Consider the following 23,795-nt stretch of genomic DNA (forward strand, 5'->3'; position numbering starts at 1 on the left):
GAACAAAGTGATGGAAACAAATATCTGTAAAGGAAAAAATGAGACATTTATTCCCAGAAAAGATAAGAAACTTAGTTGGAGTTAGCAAGAGAAAATAAAACAGTGAGAATCAATTGTTTTGTATGGCATAAACTTCAGTATCCAGTGAAAATTATGAGCTCCAAATTTTGGGGCAATTTTCCTGGTTGTATTTATTGAATTCTCTTATTTCTCCAGGACTAAGAAGGTTACTCAGATTCACACTCAAAATGCATTTCTTTTCCCACAGGTGTTTGTCAGCAATAGATCCAGGACATTTAGCTTCCAATGAATCTGAAAGCATTTCATTAATACAGAACACTTGAGTTAACAATTTGCATTCTGCCAAAGATTTCCACCTCACAGTGACAGCGCTATTTCTTCTGAGTAATTCCAAACACTAACCAGGGAGAACAAACATAGGCTTTTGAATCTCTTGATGTTTTTACATAAAAGCTACACATTATTTCCATTCTGGTTCAGCAATCCCAACAATTTTTGAAAGAATCTAGAGGCTTCATTTTGATGCTGATTTGTGGAAGCCATAGTGCTAAACTGAACAGGTAGTGTATTCCCCTGGGCCAGAGCAGGGCAGATGGATCACCCCTCACTGTTGTTGGTCATTAATGGTAAGCAGCTGTCTCCCCAGAAAAGTGAGACAGTGCATGAGTCATCAACCTCATTTTAATGTATTTCTGCAAACAGTGACTCAACCACTTCATTTTAATGGGCTTGGCTAAATATTTTCCTCCTTCCATTATACACCACAGCTTTAGTAATAAAAATGATTGATTCCTAAATACATACAAGTTTCTCCTTTACATACTTTTCTCCTTTAATATATAATTATATATATAATTAAATACATACTTTTCTCCTTTAATATATAATTCTACTGTATAAATAGGAAGCTGTACCCATTCCATGGTGGATTTGGAGGCAAACCAGCAGTGCTGGCTTCCCCCAAATATTCTTCTTTATTAACTAACACTAGAGTTCCTAAAACATCCACATTGTATATTTATTCCATCAGTGTAAGACATTTGTCCTCAAGTCTCTTTCTCAAATGCAAATTCTCTTTATAGCAACACTGAACCACTGCAGTTATTAATGAGTTCTTTTGACAGATCTATTCTATTAGGAATAGGGCAAGTGAGTTTTGACATTGGTAGTAACGGCAAGTTTCACAGTGTAAGAGAGTGGTTTATCATGTCTGGCACCATGATTTCTTGGAAGCTTTTTAAAAATAAGAGTTTTCAGACTTAATTTCCAGAGACTCCCATTTAGTAAACCTGGGGAGGGGGGGCTCCAGAATGTACTTTTAAGATTGGGTGATGCTGAGGAGAATGGTCTAGTTAGTAGACCAATGTCTGTGAAAAACTGATAGAACCTCACCTACTAAAGATACCATAGATATCATCTGAGACACTGTGAATCCAGGTGTGTTTGTGTGCATACACATGTGCATGTATGTACGTATATGTGTGTACTGTGGTGGTGGTAGTGGTGGTGGGAGGATGGGGTAGCCCAGTAAACTGTATCCTCCACATCAGCAGAAACCATGTGATGGACACTACTGCCAGTGCCCAAGTGAAGGTCTGCTGCTTAATAAGTGCACAATACTTTTTTAAAATTTTTATTTGGGTATAATTGATTTACAATGTTGTGTTAGTTTCAGATGTACAGCAAAGTGAATCTGTTATACAAATACATATACCCACTTTTTTAGATTCTTTTCCCATATAGACCATTACAGAGTGTTGAGTAGAGTTCCCTGTGCTATACAGCAGGTTCTTATTAGTTACCTATTTTATATATAGTAGTGTGTATGTGTCAGTCCCAATCTTCCAATGTATCCCTCCCCACCCCACTTACCTCCCAGTAACCAAAAGTTTATTTTCTACATCTGTAACTCTACTTTGGTTTGTAGATAAGTTTATTTGTAGCCTTTTTTTTAGATTCCACAATATCATAAGCAATATCGTATGATATTTGTCTTTGTCTGACTTACTTCACTCAGTATGAGAATCTCTAGGTCCATCCATGTTGCTGCAAATGGCATTATCTTGTTCTTTTTTATGGCTGAGTAACATTCCATTGTATATATGTACCACATATTCTTTATCCATTACTAATTATTAGAGAAATGTAAATCAAAACTACAATGAGGTATCCCCTCACACTGGTCAGAATGGCCATCACCAAAAAAATCTACAAACAATAAATGCTGCAGGGGGTGTGGAGAAGAAGGAACCATCTGTCGGTGGGAATGCAAACTGGTATGGCGACTATGGAGAACAGTATGGAGGTTCCTTAAAAAACTGAAAATAGAGCTACCATCTGATCCAGCAATCCCTCTCCTGGGCATATATCTGGAGAAAACCATAAGGTGAAAAGATACATGCACCCCAGTGTTCATTGCAGCACTATTCACAATAGCCAGGACATGGAAGTAACCTAAATGTCCACAATACTTTTTGAATAGATGGATATATAATGACAAGGGTATGAGGGAGAAAATGAGAGAAGGGAGACAAGACAAAGGAAAAACAACCTAATATTAACTATGGCCTGCTCATGTTTTTTTTTTTTTTTTTCCCCTAATGGGCTAAAAAAAAATGCCATAACAACAGAGCTTAACAATGGTCCTAAATATATTAAGATTTCTCATTTCCTTGTGGCAACAAGAAACGCGTACTGAACAAAATTGGCCCCAGTTGAATGAATGAATGAGAAAATGGGATGGAAAAGTAATGATACAAAATTCTGTAGCTTCAGAATCTGCCTAAGGTCTCCCCAGTCTATTTAAATTATCGAATTATTTTACTTCTCAAACCAGATATTTGCCATGTATGCCCCAAGAAGTTGATATATGAATTAGCCATCAGAAAGAGAAAAGCTGTTGAGAGGAAAATAAAAAGGAATGGAGTTTCAGAGCAGTTCTGAGATTTTGGGTCAGACATTAAAAATCTTTGTGATTCTGTTTTCAATCTGCCAATTCATTAATGCAGCATGAAAAATAATGTGGCATTTTGTAATATGCATTACATGTGATAAAAAGGAATAACAGCATACTGAAGATGAAAGTAATATTATCAGTTTGCTCCTCGCAGCTAGGACATTATTTCTTTATGGGTATTTTTTTTTTCACTCTGAAAATTCTGGTCAATGAAAGTAGTTGGATTAGATTAATCTCTTAACTATGTAAATGGGTGAAGAAAGGTTGAGCTTGATTTTCATTTGGTAAGATTCCCATGGCCCTAGGGCCTTCAAGCGGCTACATTCTCTTCTGGTTGCTAACAGGGTAGATTTGGGAACACACAGTAGTATGTACAGATACAGATATGTACAGTATAGTATGTACAGTATATTATATACACATATACATAGGTATATATGTGTATATGGAGAAAGAAAGAGAATTATTAGGATACAATAGATTTCAGAAAAAAATGAGTGAGGAGACAGTAAAACTTTTAAATGATGTTCTTGAAAAGTAATGCAGCTTTTCTCAAAAACTAAATATGTCTCTTGCATGGGTGATTACGTATTTCAGAAGTGCTTTACTACGCACTGATGGGGTCCAGGATATAGTCTTGGAGGCTAGTTGGTGATTACAAGTTATCTATTCTGGATTTGAGGGAGACGCTTGTAAGGCTAGCATGTTAGATGGGCGTTCTCCACAGTCATTAAAGTTGGTATATTAGGACCATTAGTTTCCAATATGCTAAAATTGTCATTTAGTCAGCGTTGTGCTCAGTCTTAACAGTCCTGCCAAGTAGGTATCATGGTGACCCTTTCAATTTGGACTTAGACACATAGAGGTTCAGAAAACTTACCTAAGTTCACATGAATAACAAAATAAAATTTGACTCACTATGGCTTACTGAAACTAGGACCACAAAGGGAAGATAAGATTAGCCAGGAGGAAAACAGAAATCCATCAGTTAATAGGGGGGAGGATGGTTACTGAGCAAGTTTGAGATGAAGGAAAACAACAGAGGTGGGTTGGATTTTATTCACTGGAAAATGATCATAGAAATAAGAGCTAAGAAAACTTGCCTCAAGCTTCTTTCCAGAGCTCTGAGGTAAAGTTATTTCTTTGCTGACACAGATAGATGACTGGGCTGTCTCCAAGGCTAAAATGGTTTCGCCTTTGTAGTCCAGTCAGCAACGCACGCCCTTCTTTCAGGACAAGTTACAAACACACAGCTCACCCGTGGTGAGAAGCTGATGTGCATATCTCCTCTGAGCTCACTCAGGGGAGCTGCCTGGAAGGTGCATCCAAAGCCAGGTCTCACCTAGTCCTCTGGCCTCCACAGGATGCTGAACTTTGTGGAGTCACGGAAACGTTCTCAGAGTTGAGCACTACCCTGCTCTGCTTCACAGGAGAAACCTATGGTGTGATGAAGGTGGCAGAATGGACTGCTTGTCCTGAATTCTGAACCCTTGACATTGTTACAGAACTTAGAAACGCCTATGGAGATTCGAATCTGCTCAGAAACCATGGCCTGCTTTCAGATGTATGGGCTACGGTCTGAGGAGGGAGATTTTTATCTTTACTTGAAAAGTCCGTAAGGACGTTTCTGTCATGGGGGCACAGCCAACAGCCTCACCTTGAGCACGTGTGGGAAAACCACAGAGAGTGAAGAACTCCTGGAGCAACGGCTCACTTAGGGATATTTTTGGTCCTGCATCGATGGATGATCTGAATGACTTCCTTTTTTTTCAACTGGTTTCTTCCTAGCCCTTTACCTTGAACCTTGTATGCAAAAATTCTGGTTGACTCTTTTGTCTAGTCACTGTATTTATCTTGAAAAGTTGACACTTTCCTCCCTGACTCTGCCTTACTACTCTAATTTAGATGAAAGAAAAGAATTATGAGAACGAAAACTAACTGTTATTGAACATAATATGTGATAGGAACTGCTCTATGGACTTTACATGTATTCACTTATTTACCCTTTACAAGTGTTTAAGATAGATTCTATTACGTTGCCACTTTGTGCATGCTAAAACCGAGACACAAAGGAAGTTAAATAACTTTCTCAAGGTCACAGTTCAAATAAGCGGCAGAGCCAAGATCCTAACAGTACAAAGAAATATATAATCCAGTGAATGAGTTCCTAGCATTCAGAGCTGGGAAAGAAAACTCACATGTGAGTATAATCAGAAAAGCTTCTCTGAGAAATTTCAATTTCTGCTAGATCTTAAACTGGCAAAAAGGAATGGGGATGTCATGAAAAAGAAAGAACCTAAATAAAGAGATGAAAGGTATATTAAGACTAGCAGATAGGAGTCAGTAAGGATTGAGATGTAAATGTTTATTTGAATACTAGTTAGAAGCAGAGTAATAAAATAACATAAGTTACTGATCATTAGCTCAAAATTTTAGACACGAATGGGTAAACTACCTAAATCCATTCAAGGGCTTTAGTGGAGTGACACGACAAAAACCCTAGTTAATGAAGAATAATCTGACAGCTGTGGAAAGAAAAAGTTAGAAGAGAAAAAATCTTCATTCATGAGTGGATGAAAGGACTTGAAAGAGTATAGCTACAAGAAAAATGCAAAGGATTAAATTCCTGGGACATTACTCTAAAAGAACAGATGGAATCCAGAAATGTTAAATAGTGACTGAGGAGTAAAGTTAAGATGCTTCCACTATTTTAAAATTGGTCAACAGGAAAAGTAAAGTACTGTTTGCAAGAGAAAAGCTTGAAAATTATGGTTAACATACAGGTTAGAAAACCATTAATTTGCTTTTGGTATCACATGCCTTTAAGTCCTATATGATTGATTTTATCTATGAACCATTTTTTATACAATATAGGAACAAAGAAACATTAATTATAAGACTATGGCTGTAAAGTCAACTTGTCCACTAGTAAAGTAATTGTTTATTTAACATCCAGTCAATGAACACTTACTGTATGTCGGATGCTAGATTACTTGCTGAGCATACACTATTGAACAAGATCCCAACTGACTCTGCCTTCAGGGGTAGGATGGATGCTGAGTGAACTAGGATGACAAAAGAGGAAGTATTTGGTATTACGGGTCAATGGAGTTAAGCTGATACTGCCATGAGGAATTATATTTAAATGAGTGTTACAAGAAGAGAAAATTTGGAGACTGTCTGGATTGGGGAGTTGAGAAAAAGGGAGGAGTTGATGACATCTCTCCACTGTCAAGGTTAAGATGCATCCATTTGAAAAGACACTCAGGAGAACCACGTTTGAACAGGAAGCACAATGGTGAGTTATAAGAAAACAGTCTTTCTCAGTATTGTCTGTTCAAAGGATAAAAATAGAAAACTATTATATAAATATATAGATGCATTATATTGTATGTTACTTTAAATTTTGGGTAAAAATTACATACTGTGAAGAAATGTGTTAAAATATTTTCAAATTAATTCAAAATTTTAAAAGACTGAGGTGGCAATATTGTACATACAAAAGAAGCTCGTGGACTCAGAGAGAGCCTGATTCAAATCTCACATCTGACAAAGTCATAATTCTCTGAGTCTCAGCTTCAACACTGAGGAAAATTAGAAGCTAATGTTTCTATTTTGCTAGGATTCTTAGGACATTTGGTACAGCAGTAATACAAATACAACATAAAAGCAGTATTTTCTTTATCTCTATGTGCATGAAATAATTCAGCTGATCTCAATATTGAATAAAGTGAGAATTACACCAGTGAAAATCTGAACCTAACAGGAAAATGTGTTCTTATAATACAAGGATATGTTCAACTATTTTCTTTTTGTATCACACACAGACAAAAGAAAAACTCCATAGAGAGTATAATGATAGCATATACACAGTAGGCAATTAATAAGTACGTATTGGTTGGATTTCTGTAATAAGTGAAATTTATAGACTACATTGTTAAAATAATTGAGAAGAGGGAAACCCTCTGTAGAGAGCAAGATGAGTTGTGAAACATCCAGTTTATGTTGACAGAGATATTTGGAGATAGAATTTTAGTTTGGGATATTAGCATAAGCAAAGGAAAACTAGAGCTTTAATTGGGATTGTAGGGCAAATGAAGGGGTAAAGACAGTGGAGAATGTGCCATTTGGGGTGAAAGATATGAAAATATTATCTAATCAATCTCTAAAGGTCTTCTTTTTAAAACATATAATTTATATGAGATGATAGATGTTCACTAAACTTACTGTGGTAACCATTCCATGGTGTATATAAGTCAAATCATTATGCTGTACACCTTAACTTATACAGTACTGTATGTCAATTATATCTCAATAAAACTGGAACAAAACATAAAATAACTTTTAAAAATTAAAAAAAACATATAATTTAAAAATTGGGATACACCATATCTAAAAATTGACTTTAGTTCAAATTACATCAAGTCTGATAGCATTTTTCTCCAGAAAAGTTAATTCTGCTGAAATGGTCAGTGCTTCACTATACATATCTTATGAGAATATTTTTTCTGCCTTTATTCACCTTCACAGAAAAAATATTATCAAGATTTCATTATTAAAATTTAACAAGGAATTAAAAACCTGAGCACATAAGAATGTAATAGTATATATTTACTTTCAAGTAGTTTTATTAATATTTCTTTTTAGCTAATTAAAAATCTGACTGTTCAAAATGATATCAAACTGTTGAAATGTTTTTGGAAACTTTATTGTCCATATTCATAGCCCCTGTGATATCAGAGTCTGTATCATATCAAAAGGATAGATGTCCAGAACTTTAATTAGATTCTCTGAGGAAAACTTACATTTCTAGCAATGATAAATGGTTATATATACAGTTTTGAAGGTGTTCCACATGGGCAACTTTTCTACAAGGAGAATATCTAATTATGTAAGTATATAGCAAAACTTCAGAAAAGTTTTCCATACTCCAGCTTAATTAGAGCTAAAGATAACCAGTTTCATGAAACCTGTAGTTTGTAATATATTCTGCATACTGATGTTATTACATTGCATAGCTGCAATGAAACCAAGAAATGTGTGTTAATCCCCATCACACACATTCTGGCTCAGTCTTTCTGCTAAGCTGTGACCTTTGAGACTACTCAAAATTCAGAATTTAAAAGACTTAGTTATTTGAAAGAAGTTATATTTTTGGTATTGTTCCCTAGGGTAGATGGATGACGGACAGTTTAATAAGTATTTTTTAAATGATTTATAAGGTAAGTTGAAGAATTTCTATTTTAACATCAGTTTAGAAGATTCTTTAAAATTACATCACCTTATCCTCCTTTTCTATAACCATCCTTACCCCATTCCAAAAAGTATCTATTTGTACCACGCATTGGACTGAAGGCATCAGGACAAATGCATTCCTTATGGCTCCTACTGTTGAGAACTCACAATTTGGAAGGGTGGTCCATAAACCATGCTCTCAGTTAATACTGCTGTTCTATAAAAATCAGTCAAGGTGTTTCATTACTAAAAATATATTATGATAGTCTTTTCATAGTTAGCAGAAAATTAAGTTGATTGGCCAAATTTAAGTAGCTCTCTGACACACTTTTCTTAAACCTTTGGCATATGTCAATAGTTACCTGTTAGCAAGAGCTAGATGATAATTTAATGAATGAATAAACTGCAAAAACCTACTAATATCACAATTCCTGGCCTATGGTTTGCATTAATTAAATATGTGTTAAATGAACAAATGGGAAAAGTTTAAAAGAATCATGTTTAGCTGCACTATTTTTTTTTTAATTTTTCAGTGAAACCACATGCTTCTGGTACATTCCACAAATATTAATTCAATAAAGAAATCTGTTCAATAACTACATTTCTAGCCCAGTGTTCAGCATTGGGGGTTTGGCAAACCATGGCCTCATGAAGTTTATAGTCTAGTGAACCACTTCTCAAATTTTAATATGTGTATGAATCACTGGGTCATCATTAAAAAGTGTATTGATTCTGTAGGTCTGAGATCAAACCAAATATTCTGTGGTTCTAACAAGATTCCAGGTGATGACAGTGATGCTATATAGATGGACCACACATTAAATAGAAGGGGTCTAGTAGATGATACTGACACTAATCATATAACTAAACAAAATGTAAAATTACAGTTATGACAACATGCTTCAGAGGAAACATGTAACAGGAAATTTGTCCTGACAGGGTAAAACAGGGAAGTCATTCCTAAGGAAGTAAAAGAATGAGCTGCCATCTGAAATGTAGGAGAAGTTATCTCAGAAAAAGGCAAAGGAAAGAGGATCCATGAAGAGAAGAGAGAAACAGAAGTCAGGCTTTCCTGGCAACAGTACAATCACAAATACTCTTAAATGCATCCATACACACTCAAATATAGAGAATGGTCAAATTAGTCACTTTGTCACCTGATAACTTCTCAGGGCGTAATCTCGAGATGGATGGTTCAATGTGGAATTACATAATTCTTTACATGTCTAGACTTCAATCCATTTTAAATGAATATTTGCCTTCTGAACTAAATATTGTGTCTGGATTCTCAATCCACTTATCAGCACAGACTCTGTGCTGTGAAGTTGTTAAGAAACAGAGTATTGAGTAATGGAATATGTGTGAATAGAGGAGATTTAAATCTAGGTTTTTCAAGTGCTGACTTGATCAGATTCTGAGCAAAAACAGAGCATAATTTCGCACATATGGCAGAATAAGCTCTCTGTAACATTGTACTTCACACCCCCTGTCTGCATGAAACTGGATTTTCTAAAACCATCTTTACAAAAACAGAATATAAAAATAAATTGCTATAAAATTTAAAATATATAATCAATACCAACTATCACAATGATATAAAAATACATGTTATGTCTGTCAAATTTAACTTCATATTATGTTATTTGGTAATAAGGTTTACTAATCTAAAGTTTCTTATATATTTGACTGTATATTTTATGTAGCAAAACTGTTTGAAATTCATAGAATGGAGTTAATAATATTAACACCACAGGTTTATTAAACAAGGGTTTTTACTTTTAGATCCATCAACCAGTTATAGGATATATCTCTTCTCTAAATCTAGTGTGTTTTGCCTTCTTACCAGGAAGAAAACTTTATCAGAGATGTAAAGTTAAATAGATGCTCGTCTAAACTCAAAAGCTCACCCCTTCCCCCATGGAATCTCTTTAGTCTACTGAAATATGAAAGAAACATGTGACAGTAAAGGTATATCAAAATCTGAAATTTTCACATTTAGCCCAACATGATTCCAACAGTAAAATACCTATTTTGCCTGAAGGAAATGTTTCAGTGTTTCTTGTCTTGTTGCCTCATCGATCATCTCACCAACAACTAGTAGAGACTGGGAGATTTGCTTGTCAAGAAAGGAGAGAACTGAGACAAAAATGTCAGAAATATGAGAGAAAAAGAGTGAGGGAATTGGTGGAAAGAAGCAGCCAGGGAGCCAGAGTGGAGATAAAAAGAGGAGAACAAATGTCAAAAGAGGAAAAAATTACAACTGGAGAAATTAAGCCCTCAAACCCATGGGCAATTTAGGGGTAGACTTGCCCGTGGTAACATGTAGACAGATGTCAGTGGCTGACTCATGAGAAGTTTAGTTCTTGCTCAGTCTTGGGAAGATGAGACGGTTCATTGGTCCAGTCAGTACAAGGAGAAAAAGCTCTGTTCTACCCAGTAACTCAGGCCACAAACCCCTTCTGTTTGGTGGCTCCAACAGACTCTCAGTCTTTGTGGTCACCTGCGTCCAGCCAATCAATGAAAAAGAGAGTGGAAGTCACCACTGGAGGTTTTCTTGGATGTGGCCTGGAAATGACACACATTATTTTGTTCATATGACATTGGTCAAACCTAACTTCAAGGGAAGAGGGGAAATGTAGTCTAGCTGTGGCCTTGGGAAGAAGAAAGAGCAGATTTTAGTAAACAGCTAGTGGTTTACTCCAGGTTAAAATGAATTACAGAGGTCATAAGCATGGCATTACTGAGTAGTTCCAGGTGACACCACATGACTATACCAGATAGATAGATATGATGTATAGGCTATTCCTTTCTAAAAATTGGGGACCCTATTTAGTATGGCATAATCTATTCCATTTTATTGTATCAGCTTTAAAATAAAGCTATTTAAACATAATTAAGGAGAGATATTTTGCATCTCCCATATAAACAGCAAGTATCTACAGAGCTGAACTGACTTCCCTGACTGAACGCTACCCTCCTGTTTCATTTCTTTCTCGTACTTTTGATTATTTTTCAAAGATTTGGTAATAAACAGTACTAGCTTCTTTAATTGTAAAAGGAGAGCCAGCTATAGATAATCTTATTTGATGACCCAAAGATTTGGTTACAGCCTTTGAGCCATCAGGGCATTGAGCGATGAAGCCTATTTTCATCCATTTGCTTTGCAGGAATTGTGTTAACAGGATTTTGATGTACCTTTGCTGGATGTGAGGGAGTCACATTAAAGTTTCAACTGACATACTCAGGCACCTAAATGTCAGGAAGCACAGATTGCATCTGGAGCTTTTAAACCTGATCTGCACTGCCAATGTGCCAACAGTATATTCTGCCAATATTAAAAATGCCTCTGACTGAGTATTAAGGGACTCAGTTTGGTCTGTTGTTTTATTGATGAGACAAGGATAAGTTGGGAGAAGATGCTACAATATGAAAAGTGGACTTAGAGAAATTCTGAGAAACTTACTCCTTTGAGTTAAGGGTAGACTATGTATCCTGCCCACATGAAGCTGGCTGACATCCAGAAGCCCGTAACAGCTCCTGGTGAAAGACTTCTCAAAAGGATTGTTTGTGAGCATGTGTCAAAGTTTTAGTTCAAGCTTATAATTAAAGGAAATGCTCCTGAGAAAAGCCAATTCAAAGATTTCCTCTTGGCAGAGAAATATTTTAGAAAAAAAAATGTTGGCTACATACTCATTTTCAGACTTGATAACACAAAAAGATTTCTGATTAGGATTATTAGCATAGTCACAAAGCTGGCTAAAGATTGATGTCTTTCAAAGTGAGCTGGGTGTGTGAATCTCACTTCCCAGAAAGCACTTGATTCCAATAATGTCAAATGTTGCTCAAGCGTTTTGCCAGGAATGCTAGGCTTTCCAGGTAGGACTCTCAAGCTCATCAAAAGTTCTTGCCTAGACAATTTCTCTCAGATGTGGGGGAATGTCCTCATTCCCTGTAAGTCAAGCTAATAGTGATCCCTCTTTACGCTATCTCAGGCTGTCCACAGATACAAAATGGTCACACTGAGACAAGTGACATACGATCCGGATATTTCTGTTAGGATCCCAATAAGTGATCATAATGTGACGAGAAGGCTTAAATTAAAGTCAAAGTGCAGAACAATCAAACACTCTCCATGGAGAATCATCCCTGAGCAAATCTTAGTAGGCCTGTAAACTAGAATAGTGAAGAAGTCGGGGCTGTGTTAAAACCCTGAGATTATCACCAAACTATAAACCCAGCTCATAAACAACACTGAATCGTAGATGAGGCTCAGTGAGAAACAAAACCTTTTTAAAAGCCAAATTATTTCAGGACACCACTTTAAGAAGACAAGGAAGTGTCAAATGCATTTGTCTTTTCACCAAGGTGGTTAAAGTACATGAGTGATATGCATTCACTAATTCAACAGATCTATATGGACCACAGTTGGTGAGATACAGGAATGAGTCGGGTCGGCAAGGCCTTTGCCCTCAGGAGTGGAATACAGTATTCCACTGTATTTCTCAGTGTGGAATATGGATGGTGAGAAGCAAAGACAATGCCATGTGGGAAACGGTCTCTCGTTTGGGGGAGTTAGGGAGCTGTGATCCTTAACATCGGTAACCAGACTAGTTTACAGTAGAATTTCTCAACCTCAGCGCTACCAACATTGTGGAAGGTCAGGGAGGACAACCTGTGCCCTATTGGATGCTCAGCAGCAACCCTGGCCTCTACCCATTAGATACCAGTAGCACCTCCCAGCTGTGACAACAAAAAACATCTACAGACATTACTAAATGTCCCCTGGGGGTCAAAATCGCTTCTACTTGAAAGCCACTGCTTTCAAGGCTTATTATGGAAGGCTTCTCGGGGCACAAAGCATTTAAGTTAAAACCTGAGTGTTCCAGGCAGAGAGAACTACATGCAAACAGCCAGGGAAGGTAAGACAGAGTGAACCGTGTGATAAAGGTACATGCTTTGTCATGCCGGCTATTAAAGCATGAGAGGAGAAAGGGTGAAAGCTGGAGATGAAACACCTGCAAAAGCCAGGTCAAGAATGCCTGTGTAAGTCACATTAGGAAGTTAAACTGTATGCTAATGGTGGCCATACATTATGGAAAGGATTTGTAACAGTGATGCTAGTAACACAAGCAGGTTGTATTTTAACCTCATTGTGCTGAACTCAGGGCTTTGAATGAAGTGCAGGCAACTGAGACGGTGATAAGGACCTGTTTATATGCCACCACCAAGGCTCTCTGGCTCTCATGCTTAGCCATTAAGCACTTATTAACAGGTCTCAGTCTTTCATCATTCTGCGTGATATCAGTACAACTTAGCAGCCACCAGCCAATTGCACTGCCTTGTAAGCAACGTTCCCCCATATTTTCCAAAATGTCTGCAGAACTGTACTTGCTGCAGACTTCCTCTATCCCAGGACATCACCTCCAGTGATATTGTTAGCATGTGAGCTGCTAACTTGTGCCAGAAACCATGTGTGCCCCACCTAGCAACCAAGACAGTGTCCTATTTGCCTACCAGGTGGTGGGAGAGTCAACCCCAACCCCTATACTACATCATATTTTCCTAGAACACGCCTAGTCACACTCACAGTAGTCTGGGTCCACTGGGGAGTAGATGTCAAGACAGGGTTAAACATGAAATGATTTTACTAAGGAAAATGTCTTTGTATGATAAAATAGGGAGGGCGCTGAGTAAGTCTGGGAGAACTCTCAGGTCATGAGCCATGCCTAAACTTGAGAGCAAGAGAGAGAGAAGTTCAGGTGGAAGCACTCTAGGCTGCCGTGGGATCTAAGGAAGCTTCACCAAAACTGTTAGGGACTCCTGGAGCCACAGGTGACAATCAGAGGACTCCAATGTCCACCAGGGACAGGTCTGCCTTAAGTACACATGTAGCAGGCAGTCACTGCTGGGAGCATAGCCCTGTCACAAATGAGAGTACCGAAGTCAGAAGCACAGCAGCTGGGGCCCTTGATCAATTATGCTCCTTGCAGTGAGAGGCTTGGGAGGCACGTTCTCATTCCTCTATACCCAGGAACATAAACTAATCTGATAAATTATCTGGATAGTAAATCTTCACAAATCCTCTGAGGTCCAGAATTCAGTCATTTAATACTGGTCCTACTAACACATACGAAATGCTATCTAGCAAAGTCCGTATAATGTATCTGATAAACAAATGAGTAAATGATCAGTTTAAAGAACAAATATACAAAAGGGGGATCCATTGTCCTTCTTTTCCTTTTTCACTGCTATAAACCAATAAGGCTCTTATGTCCTATCTCAGCTGGTGAGTGAAGCAAATATTGTCTCTCTATGTCCATCATCCCTGCAATCAAGTGTGCCCTGTGTAGAGCTAAAACTGCTGTCATCCTTAAAACTACTGTTAATACATCAGCCCACTATTAGGAAATATTTGTGGTCATATTGTTTTCCAATAAATAGAGTCCAAACATCCTGACCTGGCCTTCATAGCCCTCTATCCTGTGCCTTAACAACCCTTTGAGTCTTATCAGCAATTTCTGACCTTTAGTGATTATTATATTCCTTGCTATACTCTTACCACCTTTAATTTTTAGTTTCTAGACTTTGGTTAATGCTGTTTAGTCCCTTGAAATGTATTCTTTCCGTCATTTGATAAAATTGTACTTGATCTAAAAATTCCAACATGAACAACGGTCATGGGAATTCCTCTGACCTCCTCATGATGAAATGATCCTTGGTATTTCTAAACCCATGGACACTTTCAGTTTTCTCTTTATATTTGAAATGCAGCCTTGTATTATAATTTCTTATTTATGAATTTTGTGACACGGTTCTGGATTGCAACCCGCAGTTCACAGCAATGGTCATAGACTTCAACACAATGACTTATGGATATAGGGGCTCAGTAAATATCGGTGACATTAATTATCTAAGAATGAATTTGGTTTCATTTCGGCTGTCCAAAATATGTCCTTTGTTGTTTTGTTGCTCTTGAATTTTTTTCACTGATCAACATTACACCAAAAAGGAAAGAAAAATGAAATTATATCCATTTAATATTGCAAAATTGTATTTTTTCAAATCTGGCATTCAAGGAAGTAGAATCATTTTATACAAAAGGCATCTCTTTTTTTTCCAGTCAATAATACATGTATTGGAAAGCAAGACATACAAAGGCAAAATTCATGTTACTTTTGGCATAATTTTTATTCAAGGATAGAATTTCCATTCTCTTACAACATTCTTTTCACTCTCTTCAAACTCTGAACAGTGCATAATAGAAGTATTTTTAAATGAAGCTCTTATGTTTTCCTTTTAAATTATATCTATGCCATTTTTTTAAATTGTGTTACTCACAGTATTATGTCAACACTGAAAAGCTGTAAATACCCTCTGAACCCAGAAGAAAAGAATACACCACATATCTCTCCAGCACAGAGGTCTGTGTTGAACAAGAGTAACAATTTTACTTCAAAACGGAGGGGTAAAAAGAATGATTTTTAAAATACAAACATGCCTAAAGACAAAAATTCTTAAAAGGAATTAATCTAAAATCCAAGTTCCTTCATAATAAGCCTCCTTGGCAAAGAGAGGCTTTATTCTTTTCTTTTTATTCCAGCGATAAAAAGCATGCAATTAAAAAAGTCTACAAGATTCCAGCTTTTGATCTGATGCAGTAATTCTCATCCTAAACTACTTCCTAACTAACTCTTCTTTGTTTAAACTGAAAATAAAATTTTCTTGCAGCAGCCTCTGATTTTCACAATTCTCAGCTTTGAGGACCACAAATAAGTCTCATCATAAGCTGGTTTGAAATGAAGGTTAATGTGTTAATGACTGTTATGGGTTGAATCTTGTCCCCCAGATCCATATGTTGAAGTCCTCATCCCCAGAACCTCACAATGTGACCTTGTTTTTAAGTAGGGTAGCTGTGGATGTAATTAGTTAGGCTAAGATGAGGTCATACTGGAGTAGAGTGAGCTCCTAACCCAGAATGACTGATGTACTCACGAAAAGGGAAATTTGGACACAGACACAGACAGGGAAAAAAACCATATGAAGACTGGTGTTATGATGCCATAAATCAAATAATGTCATAGAATACTGGGCAACCAGCAGAAGCTAGGAGTGAGGCATGGAACAGGTCCTTCCCTAAGCCTTCAGAGTAGCATGGCCCTACCCACACTTTGATTTTTAAACGTCTAGCCTCCAAATTGTGAGACAATAAATTTCTGTTGTTTAAGCCACTCAGTTTGGTGGCTTTGTTACAGCAGCCCTAGGAAACTAATAGTGACCTAATGTGAAGTTATTATTTAAAGTAGTTTTACTATATGAATATAGTCTCCAAAATATGTCAAATTATAAGCAAAATTCCTTTAAAACAGTTAAAAGGTCCTCAATATCAAAAAGGCCAAATCAAACTCTGAGCGAGTTAGCCAACCTATAGTCAGAGTCCAGAATAAGGGGCTTTTGCTGTACTAGTAAAAATGTTAGGATAATTCAGGAAGAGTGCCATTGAAGTGCTAGTATTTTTCACCCTCTCTGAAGAAAATCTTACCATTAACTGTGAAGCAGCTCCGAGTACTGACATCAAGTCAACTGATAATTGAGTATTCTTTAGCCTAGGGCCAGCCCTATCATCCAGACCCACCCAATAAAAGTGCAACTTATGTGCATGAACTGACTCATGATAACAGTTCTCTTGTGATCTAATACTGTTTAGTATAAAAAGCAATTATTATCATATGCTCTCCATGTTTGTCAATTCCCAACTGCATACTTTTGTATTCACAGCAAGGCACACTGGATCTCTAACAGGACTTCCCTTTTTTGTTTTCTATCAAGAAAAATATTTCTTCAGTTTTGTTCAAGTCTAATATCTCAACATTCCTGGTATATTGCCACATAAGACAGGAAGGGGAAAAAAAGGCAAATTACAAAACAACCTATTAAAACACCATAAAGCAAATAACTGTGGTGCAGGCAAACATGTACACATGCGCGCGCGCACACACACACACATTCATATACTAATTCAAGAGCCTTGGAGTATTTGGAAGACAAAGGGTAAGGAAAAGATACATTCATAATAACTCCTTATGTCTTTAGATCAAGACCATTTTAGTTACTATAAAGATTTTTGATAGCATAACAATGTACCCTGAAAGGTGCTCTTTTATCTGCAATTCTTAGAATATCAGAAATGTAGTTTTGAACCATTTATTGTCCTTTATACTTTTCTGCATTTTTATTACAACAATCATTATAACACAGTTTCAAAATGTTTAACACACATGCAATTAGTCTCAAAGAGAAAGAAGAGTAAATAAGGCAGAAAAAACTATTTGAAGAAATAATGCCTGAAAATGTCTAAAATTTGTTGAAAGATATACATTCATAGATTTAAGAATCTCAGTAGCCTCCAAGAAGACTCTATATTAGGAAAGCTGTGCCGAGACATATCATAGAAAAACTGATGAAAACCAAAGATGCAGAAAAATTCCTGAGAACAATCAACATATTACAAACAAGGGAACAGCATTTTTAAAGTGCTGAAACAAAAGCAAGCAGACCCTTCTCTATACCAGCTGCAGTCACAGATTTCCTAATCTGAAAGTTTGAATTAATTTATACAGAAATATATTGATGGAAATGGACTGCGCATATGCCAAAGCCGTAGGTTTTAAGGATACTCAGAGACTTATGTTCCCCAGGAGTAGTCTGCAAGTGTATTATCACAGTCCCCAAATGTTAATAACTGTTCTCTTTAGAAAGCTTGGAAAAACATGTATTTTGAATGTACAAGCACGAACTCTATTAGACAATATTATAGCATCTCATTTATCTGTTAGCTTTCACCGTGTCCATTTGGATCAGAATATCATTAGACTAATACTTTCAGTGAAATAGAAAAGTTTATAAGATCCTAAGATAGGATAATTTTAGTGGGGAATCCCGAAGTATCAGGGGAAGAATGTGAGGCCCAGATACCAGAGAATCCTAGTAGAGAAGACTTCAAAAGAAGTAGGTGGCAAGGATGAAATCTGCCTATTCACATTATAAGTAGGGCTCACTGCAGCAATATATTCTTTTGATATATGTTTGCAGCTGCAAAGGTAAGTGAAGTACTATTGAGAGAGAGAGAGAGAGTGACAGGCCTCATCCCTGTCTAGGTTGGCTGGGGGTAAATGGATTCAAATCTGAACAGACTGGAAGTAGAAGGGAACACAAGAGTCTCACACTGAGACCCAAATTTGTGCTAAAAGAGAAAAGAGCTACAGAATCTGCTCCCTCCAGTCAACGTTTGGCTGACTTGAAAATAGCAAAGGTTACAGCAATGTTAAATCCATGGTTTTAACAGAGCTATTACACATTGGGGAAAACTTCTATTAAGGCATAAATGATAATAAATATGATGAGAAATCTTTAAAATAAGGTAACTGTATGTTTCACATGCTCTTTCAATGCAGTTTCCTTCCACTCTCATATAGTTTTATTTTCATTTAGCTGTTCAAGTGAAAAAAGAAAACCAATTAACCTTTTTTGTCTGTTTAAAGCAGATAACTTTTTCAAAGTGCAAACAGCTGCAGTGAATGTAAATAACAAACATTGGTCCCAAGTACCGCCAGTTTGAACCCCATACTTAAAGGCACAGGAGAAGACCCTTTTCCTTTCATGGGTGGCTTTTGCTGGATGAAACATAAGGAACATTTTATCATATAGTCACTAAAACACACAAGTCTCCACAGTCGCATATGTTGCTGTAATTTTCACCATCTAGGCCACTTGTAAATGTAAGCATTTCCATACTGATTGTCCAAAGGTAAAATGTAAATTACCTAAATAAAATTGAGCATGGTAGAAAAAATGCTGAAGTTCTAAGGCACAGGCCTTTATTGAAATATGAAGACTCTAATTTCTCTAAGTTTTTTTTTTAATTAATATGTGAGAACACAGGCCAAGAATAAACATTTCAATTTCCTAAAACTGATGAAACTCAGAGAGGTAATATTTTATACTTGAGAATTTTTGTTTATAATAAAATAAATAATAGCACTAGAACTAGCTTTTTGAGATGTGAATTCTTAAAAGATGAGACCATTTCTGCCTGGGCATAGAGATAAATTGACATTTTGAAAACCAGAAAGAGTATCTAGTCAACAGGACTTTCAAAATTAATGAGACTTTCTGAGCTATCATTGGATAGTGTAGTTAGGAACAAAACAAAGACACAGCTAAACAACTGTTCCCTGAGTTCTAAAATAAGGAATCACTCGCTGATAAAGTCAATGATACTAAGCATGATTACTACATTTGAATCTATAATTTTATTAGAATGATATTATGTCAGAATAACCTGCTTCACTCCAATGTCCAACCTCAATAATTTTATTTTTTGGTTTAGTTGTTTGTTTTCCACATCAAATAGAGTCAGAAAGAGACTTTAAGACAATATAAAGATATTTAATGTTGTAATTATCAAGGAGCCAAACTTCCCTACACAAAATTATTAAGTAGGAAAATGTGACCTTCACCCTTCCCAATTCATTTTGTTTCTTTTCCTTATTTCTTTGTCAATCTCACTTTTTTTTTTCTTTCTTTTTTTTTTTTTTTTTGCGGTACGCGGGCCTCTCACTGTTGTGGCCTCTCCCGTTCGGAGCACAGGCTCCGGACGCGCAGGCTCAGCGGCCATGGCTCACAGGCCCAGCCACTCCACAGCATGTGGGATCTTCCCGGACTGGGGCACGAACCCGTGTCCCCTGCATCGGCAGGCGGATTCTCAACCACTGTGCCACCAAGGAAGCCCCAATCTCATTTTTTAATTCACTGTGTTCACAGTGTCAAAAATACATATACATGTATATTACCTATACTACAAATGCACCTTAAGTGTAAAATACTTAATATTTTGTCTTTCTCGCAGTATGAAATCCTCAGAAAGGAGCACAACTATGAAAAGAGTGAATAAATAATTGTGGATCATCCAATTTAAGCCTTAGCAGATGAGAAATGCTGATAGAGAGCACCTTCCTGAATATCCCTTCTATAACACTTCACACCAATTTCTCACAAGGAAAGAAATCTTACTCATGGTGCTTATGAAAAGATTTTGAACTATCTTCATTAAGGAGTTTGAGCAAATTCCCTGGAACAGGTCATTCACTGATTCTCTCAACCATGGAAAGAGCTTCAGCTAGCTGCCAGGACCTGCGTGTGATGGACTAGAGACAAAGGTGAATAACAAAATACTTTCCTTGAAGGACCTCATGGTCTATAGAGAAACAGACAGATAATGGCCTTACATTACAAATCTATGTTGCAAATATAGATATGTAGAGAGGCTGCTGGGAGAATACATTTTCAGGACAGAACAATTTCTACTCGATCTAGTTTCTCTAGAAGTAAAAAGTAAGAATGGGGTATCACCTACAACACATGGAATCATTATTATTCTTTTGTAGGTATTCTGTCTTTTCTCTCTGGGTGCTGTTGAGATTTTTTTTTCTCTGTGAAGTTCCACAGATTCACACTGTTTTACCTAGGTCTATATTTATTTTCATTCTTCTTATTCAGGATTACTGAATTTGAGAATTTGTATCTTTTATCAGTCTAGTGATATTCTCAGGATTCTTCTTTCAATACCCTCATGCCCACATTCTATTTTCTCCATACTCTTCTTCTACAACTTCTATTAGATGTTCATTGGAAATCCTTATTTCATTGTTCAAGATTCTCGAACTCCCTTTGAAATGTTTTTTGTATATGCTTATCCATGTATGCTAAATTCTGAGTTCTCATCATAATCTATTCAGCTCATTAATTATCTTCTCAGCTGTGTCTAATCTGATGATTGCCCATTCCAATATTTTGTTTCTCCCAGCTCCCCTATCTCTAGACTACATACTCTTGAACTTATTTTAGGGATGATCTAGTTACAAGAAACAGAAACCCAATTAGCTTCTATTCAGACTGAGATTTATTTGTGAGGAACCAGAGGAAGTCATGAATGCCAGAGATAGGAAGTGCTCTCATGTTTCAGGTGAGACTGGATGCATACACTGGAAGGCCATCAATCTCTCATTTATGTGTGAATTTTACTTTTTCTATATAAGCTCCAATTTATCTACTTTGATATTAACAGAAGTCAGTGTCCTTTTAAGGCTAGCATCTGTAACAGATTCATTTATTTCTCATCTTAATTCTCAGAGTCTTTGGGAAATATGAAGACCTCTAAAAATGAGCAGAATTATAAAAAATACTTAACTCTTTAGGCATAGACAATTGCTAATCAGAAGAAGATTCTGGAGGTCTCCCCCTGTACCCACAGTTGTGTTATGGGGGTCTGGCATGCCCTAGCAGTGGTAACTAGGTGGTGTTGGAGCATTAGCAGGCTCAAAGAGTTGGCATCTTTTACTCTATTCAACTATTTATGTGGAACATAATGGTTCTCATAAATGTCCCTTGCCTGAATTTTAATCAATCACATTTAGTAGAGGTTTAATTATTAATGTCACCAATATGACAATTAGACTGTGCTAAAAGTACCGCCCTGAACGAGACTAGCCTCACAGTCCCTCCTTCTTGGGCAAGCACTCACGTGATCCACAACCTGGATTGAAATCAGTTAAGCCAATCATATTTTCTCTCCCAGGAATTGGGAATTGACAGTTAGAAACTCAAGTTAATAAGCTACTGATGCAGGACAATAGCTTATGAAGACATTTAACATTGATTCTTAGAAGTGAACCTGGTTCGAACTCAAGTACATAAAGGGACACAGGTGGGGCGAGATGAAATAAACACACAGAGAAGCAGACAAGACAGGGAGAACGAGAGAGAGCAAACCTTACTGGCTCATGGCTTCAGCAAATCCTGGTTCCAGTTGCTCTCCAAGCATGACTGTATTTCCTGTCTGTGAGTTCCTTAAGATCTCCTGATTCCTTATAACAGATACCCTTTCTTAAGATTGCTCAGTTAGATTTATTTTTATCATAATGAAATCATCCTTAAGAAAAAGCCCAGCAATATCTATTCTAGAGTTTGGGGAGGTGGAAGAAACCAACTATTGGAATGGAATAGAAACAGTGATTTGGAAGTGCTTCATCTAGGTTGCTGGTTCTTAGCTTTCAGTTCACAGGTTTCATTAACAGCCTTATCAAAGCTATGAACAAAAATCTAGGCGAGTTATGCTAATACCTTCAATGAAATTCAATTACATTTTTTTAAAAAACACATGTTTTCAAACATTAAAAAAAGCATTTCAAAAATACTTACAAAGCATTAGCTGGCATTTGAATTAAAAACAGATCTTATCAACCAAATGAGAAATGTTATATTTTACTAAAAGTTTTCTTTCATGAAGTTAAGACTACAGTGTTCTGGGCCCCATTGAAAATATTATTTAACAGAAATTAAATTATGTGTCATGGATTATTCAATTTGTTTGAAGATTTCACAAGGTTTCACACATTTTCTCTTCTAAGCTTAAGAACAAAATATAAGGCAATCTATGTCAAAGCATATAAAATCCCACCTGCATGCAGATCGTGAAGCTTAGATACAAAGTAAATTGCCACAATATAATGTTTTTTTTTTCATTTAAATGAAGATTCTATAGAACTGGCAGGGTTTTTTTTTGTTGTTGAAAAATCCAAAATCTTTTATGTACAGGTGTTCTTTCAAAGTGCCTTTCAAAAATGGGGTATACAGAGTACAGTTGCAGGAATACCAAATAGCCAGCCTGCCCAAAAATATCTCTCCTGATGATCTGTCATTTCATCGTCTGAGGTTCATTCTTTGTGAGCGGTCCCTCTGCAGGCATCTACTTTTAAAATGTCATTACTGTCGGTCTAGAAGTGTAGAGAAATGGTAGTTTCGCATAATTGTCTTCCAAAGTTATGTTCTGTTAAAAGGGATTTTTTTTTTTTTTGGTCCCATTAGAAGGCAAAATGTCAATAGCCATTGATTGACAGCCAGTGCAGCCTCTCAGAGACAAAGAGGCAGAAAATTCCCCCAGGGTCATGCATGAAAACAGCCTGAACTACAGAAGCAAACGAGCAGGGCTTTTCTGCAGGGTGTGTTAAAACTGCAGAGATAAAGCAAGTGAAGGCAGGACAGCAATGTCCAGAAGCAACAGGGAAGAAAACAGTTGTGGTATGAGAGAAAGGACTATTGTAGTAAAAACTTCTTGTTCAGTTTAATGAGAATCAACATGGGGCAGAACTGGCTGTGGCTCTGGGAAAAAATAAGGCTATTAGTTACAGTTTTGAAGAAAATTAATTTTAAAAATTTGACACATATAAGTCTTCATGGTAATTTTGAGGTTGCATCATCAGAGCAGCCAGGCCAAAAGAGAAAAGCAGACATTAAAAAATCTCCACTGTGGGTGAAGTGTTGCATATATAAAGAAAGATAATATTAAGTGAGAGCTCTTGACTGAGGACCTTGATAATAGGATTTAAAAAAAAAAAGTTGAAATTAGTAGCCTGAGCTCATAGAGATGCAATATGGACTTCAGAGAACAGGCTTGGGAGTGATATTGCCTGGGTTCGAATATTCCTCCTCCCGTAGACTCACAATATGATCTTACACTGTGGGCTGA

Source organism: Mesoplodon mirus (genome assembly GCF_964341445.2).
Source record: "Mesoplodon mirus genome assembly, chromosome: 13".
NCBI classification, from domain to species: domain Eukaryota; kingdom Metazoa; phylum Chordata; class Mammalia; order Artiodactyla; family Ziphiidae; genus Mesoplodon; species Mesoplodon mirus.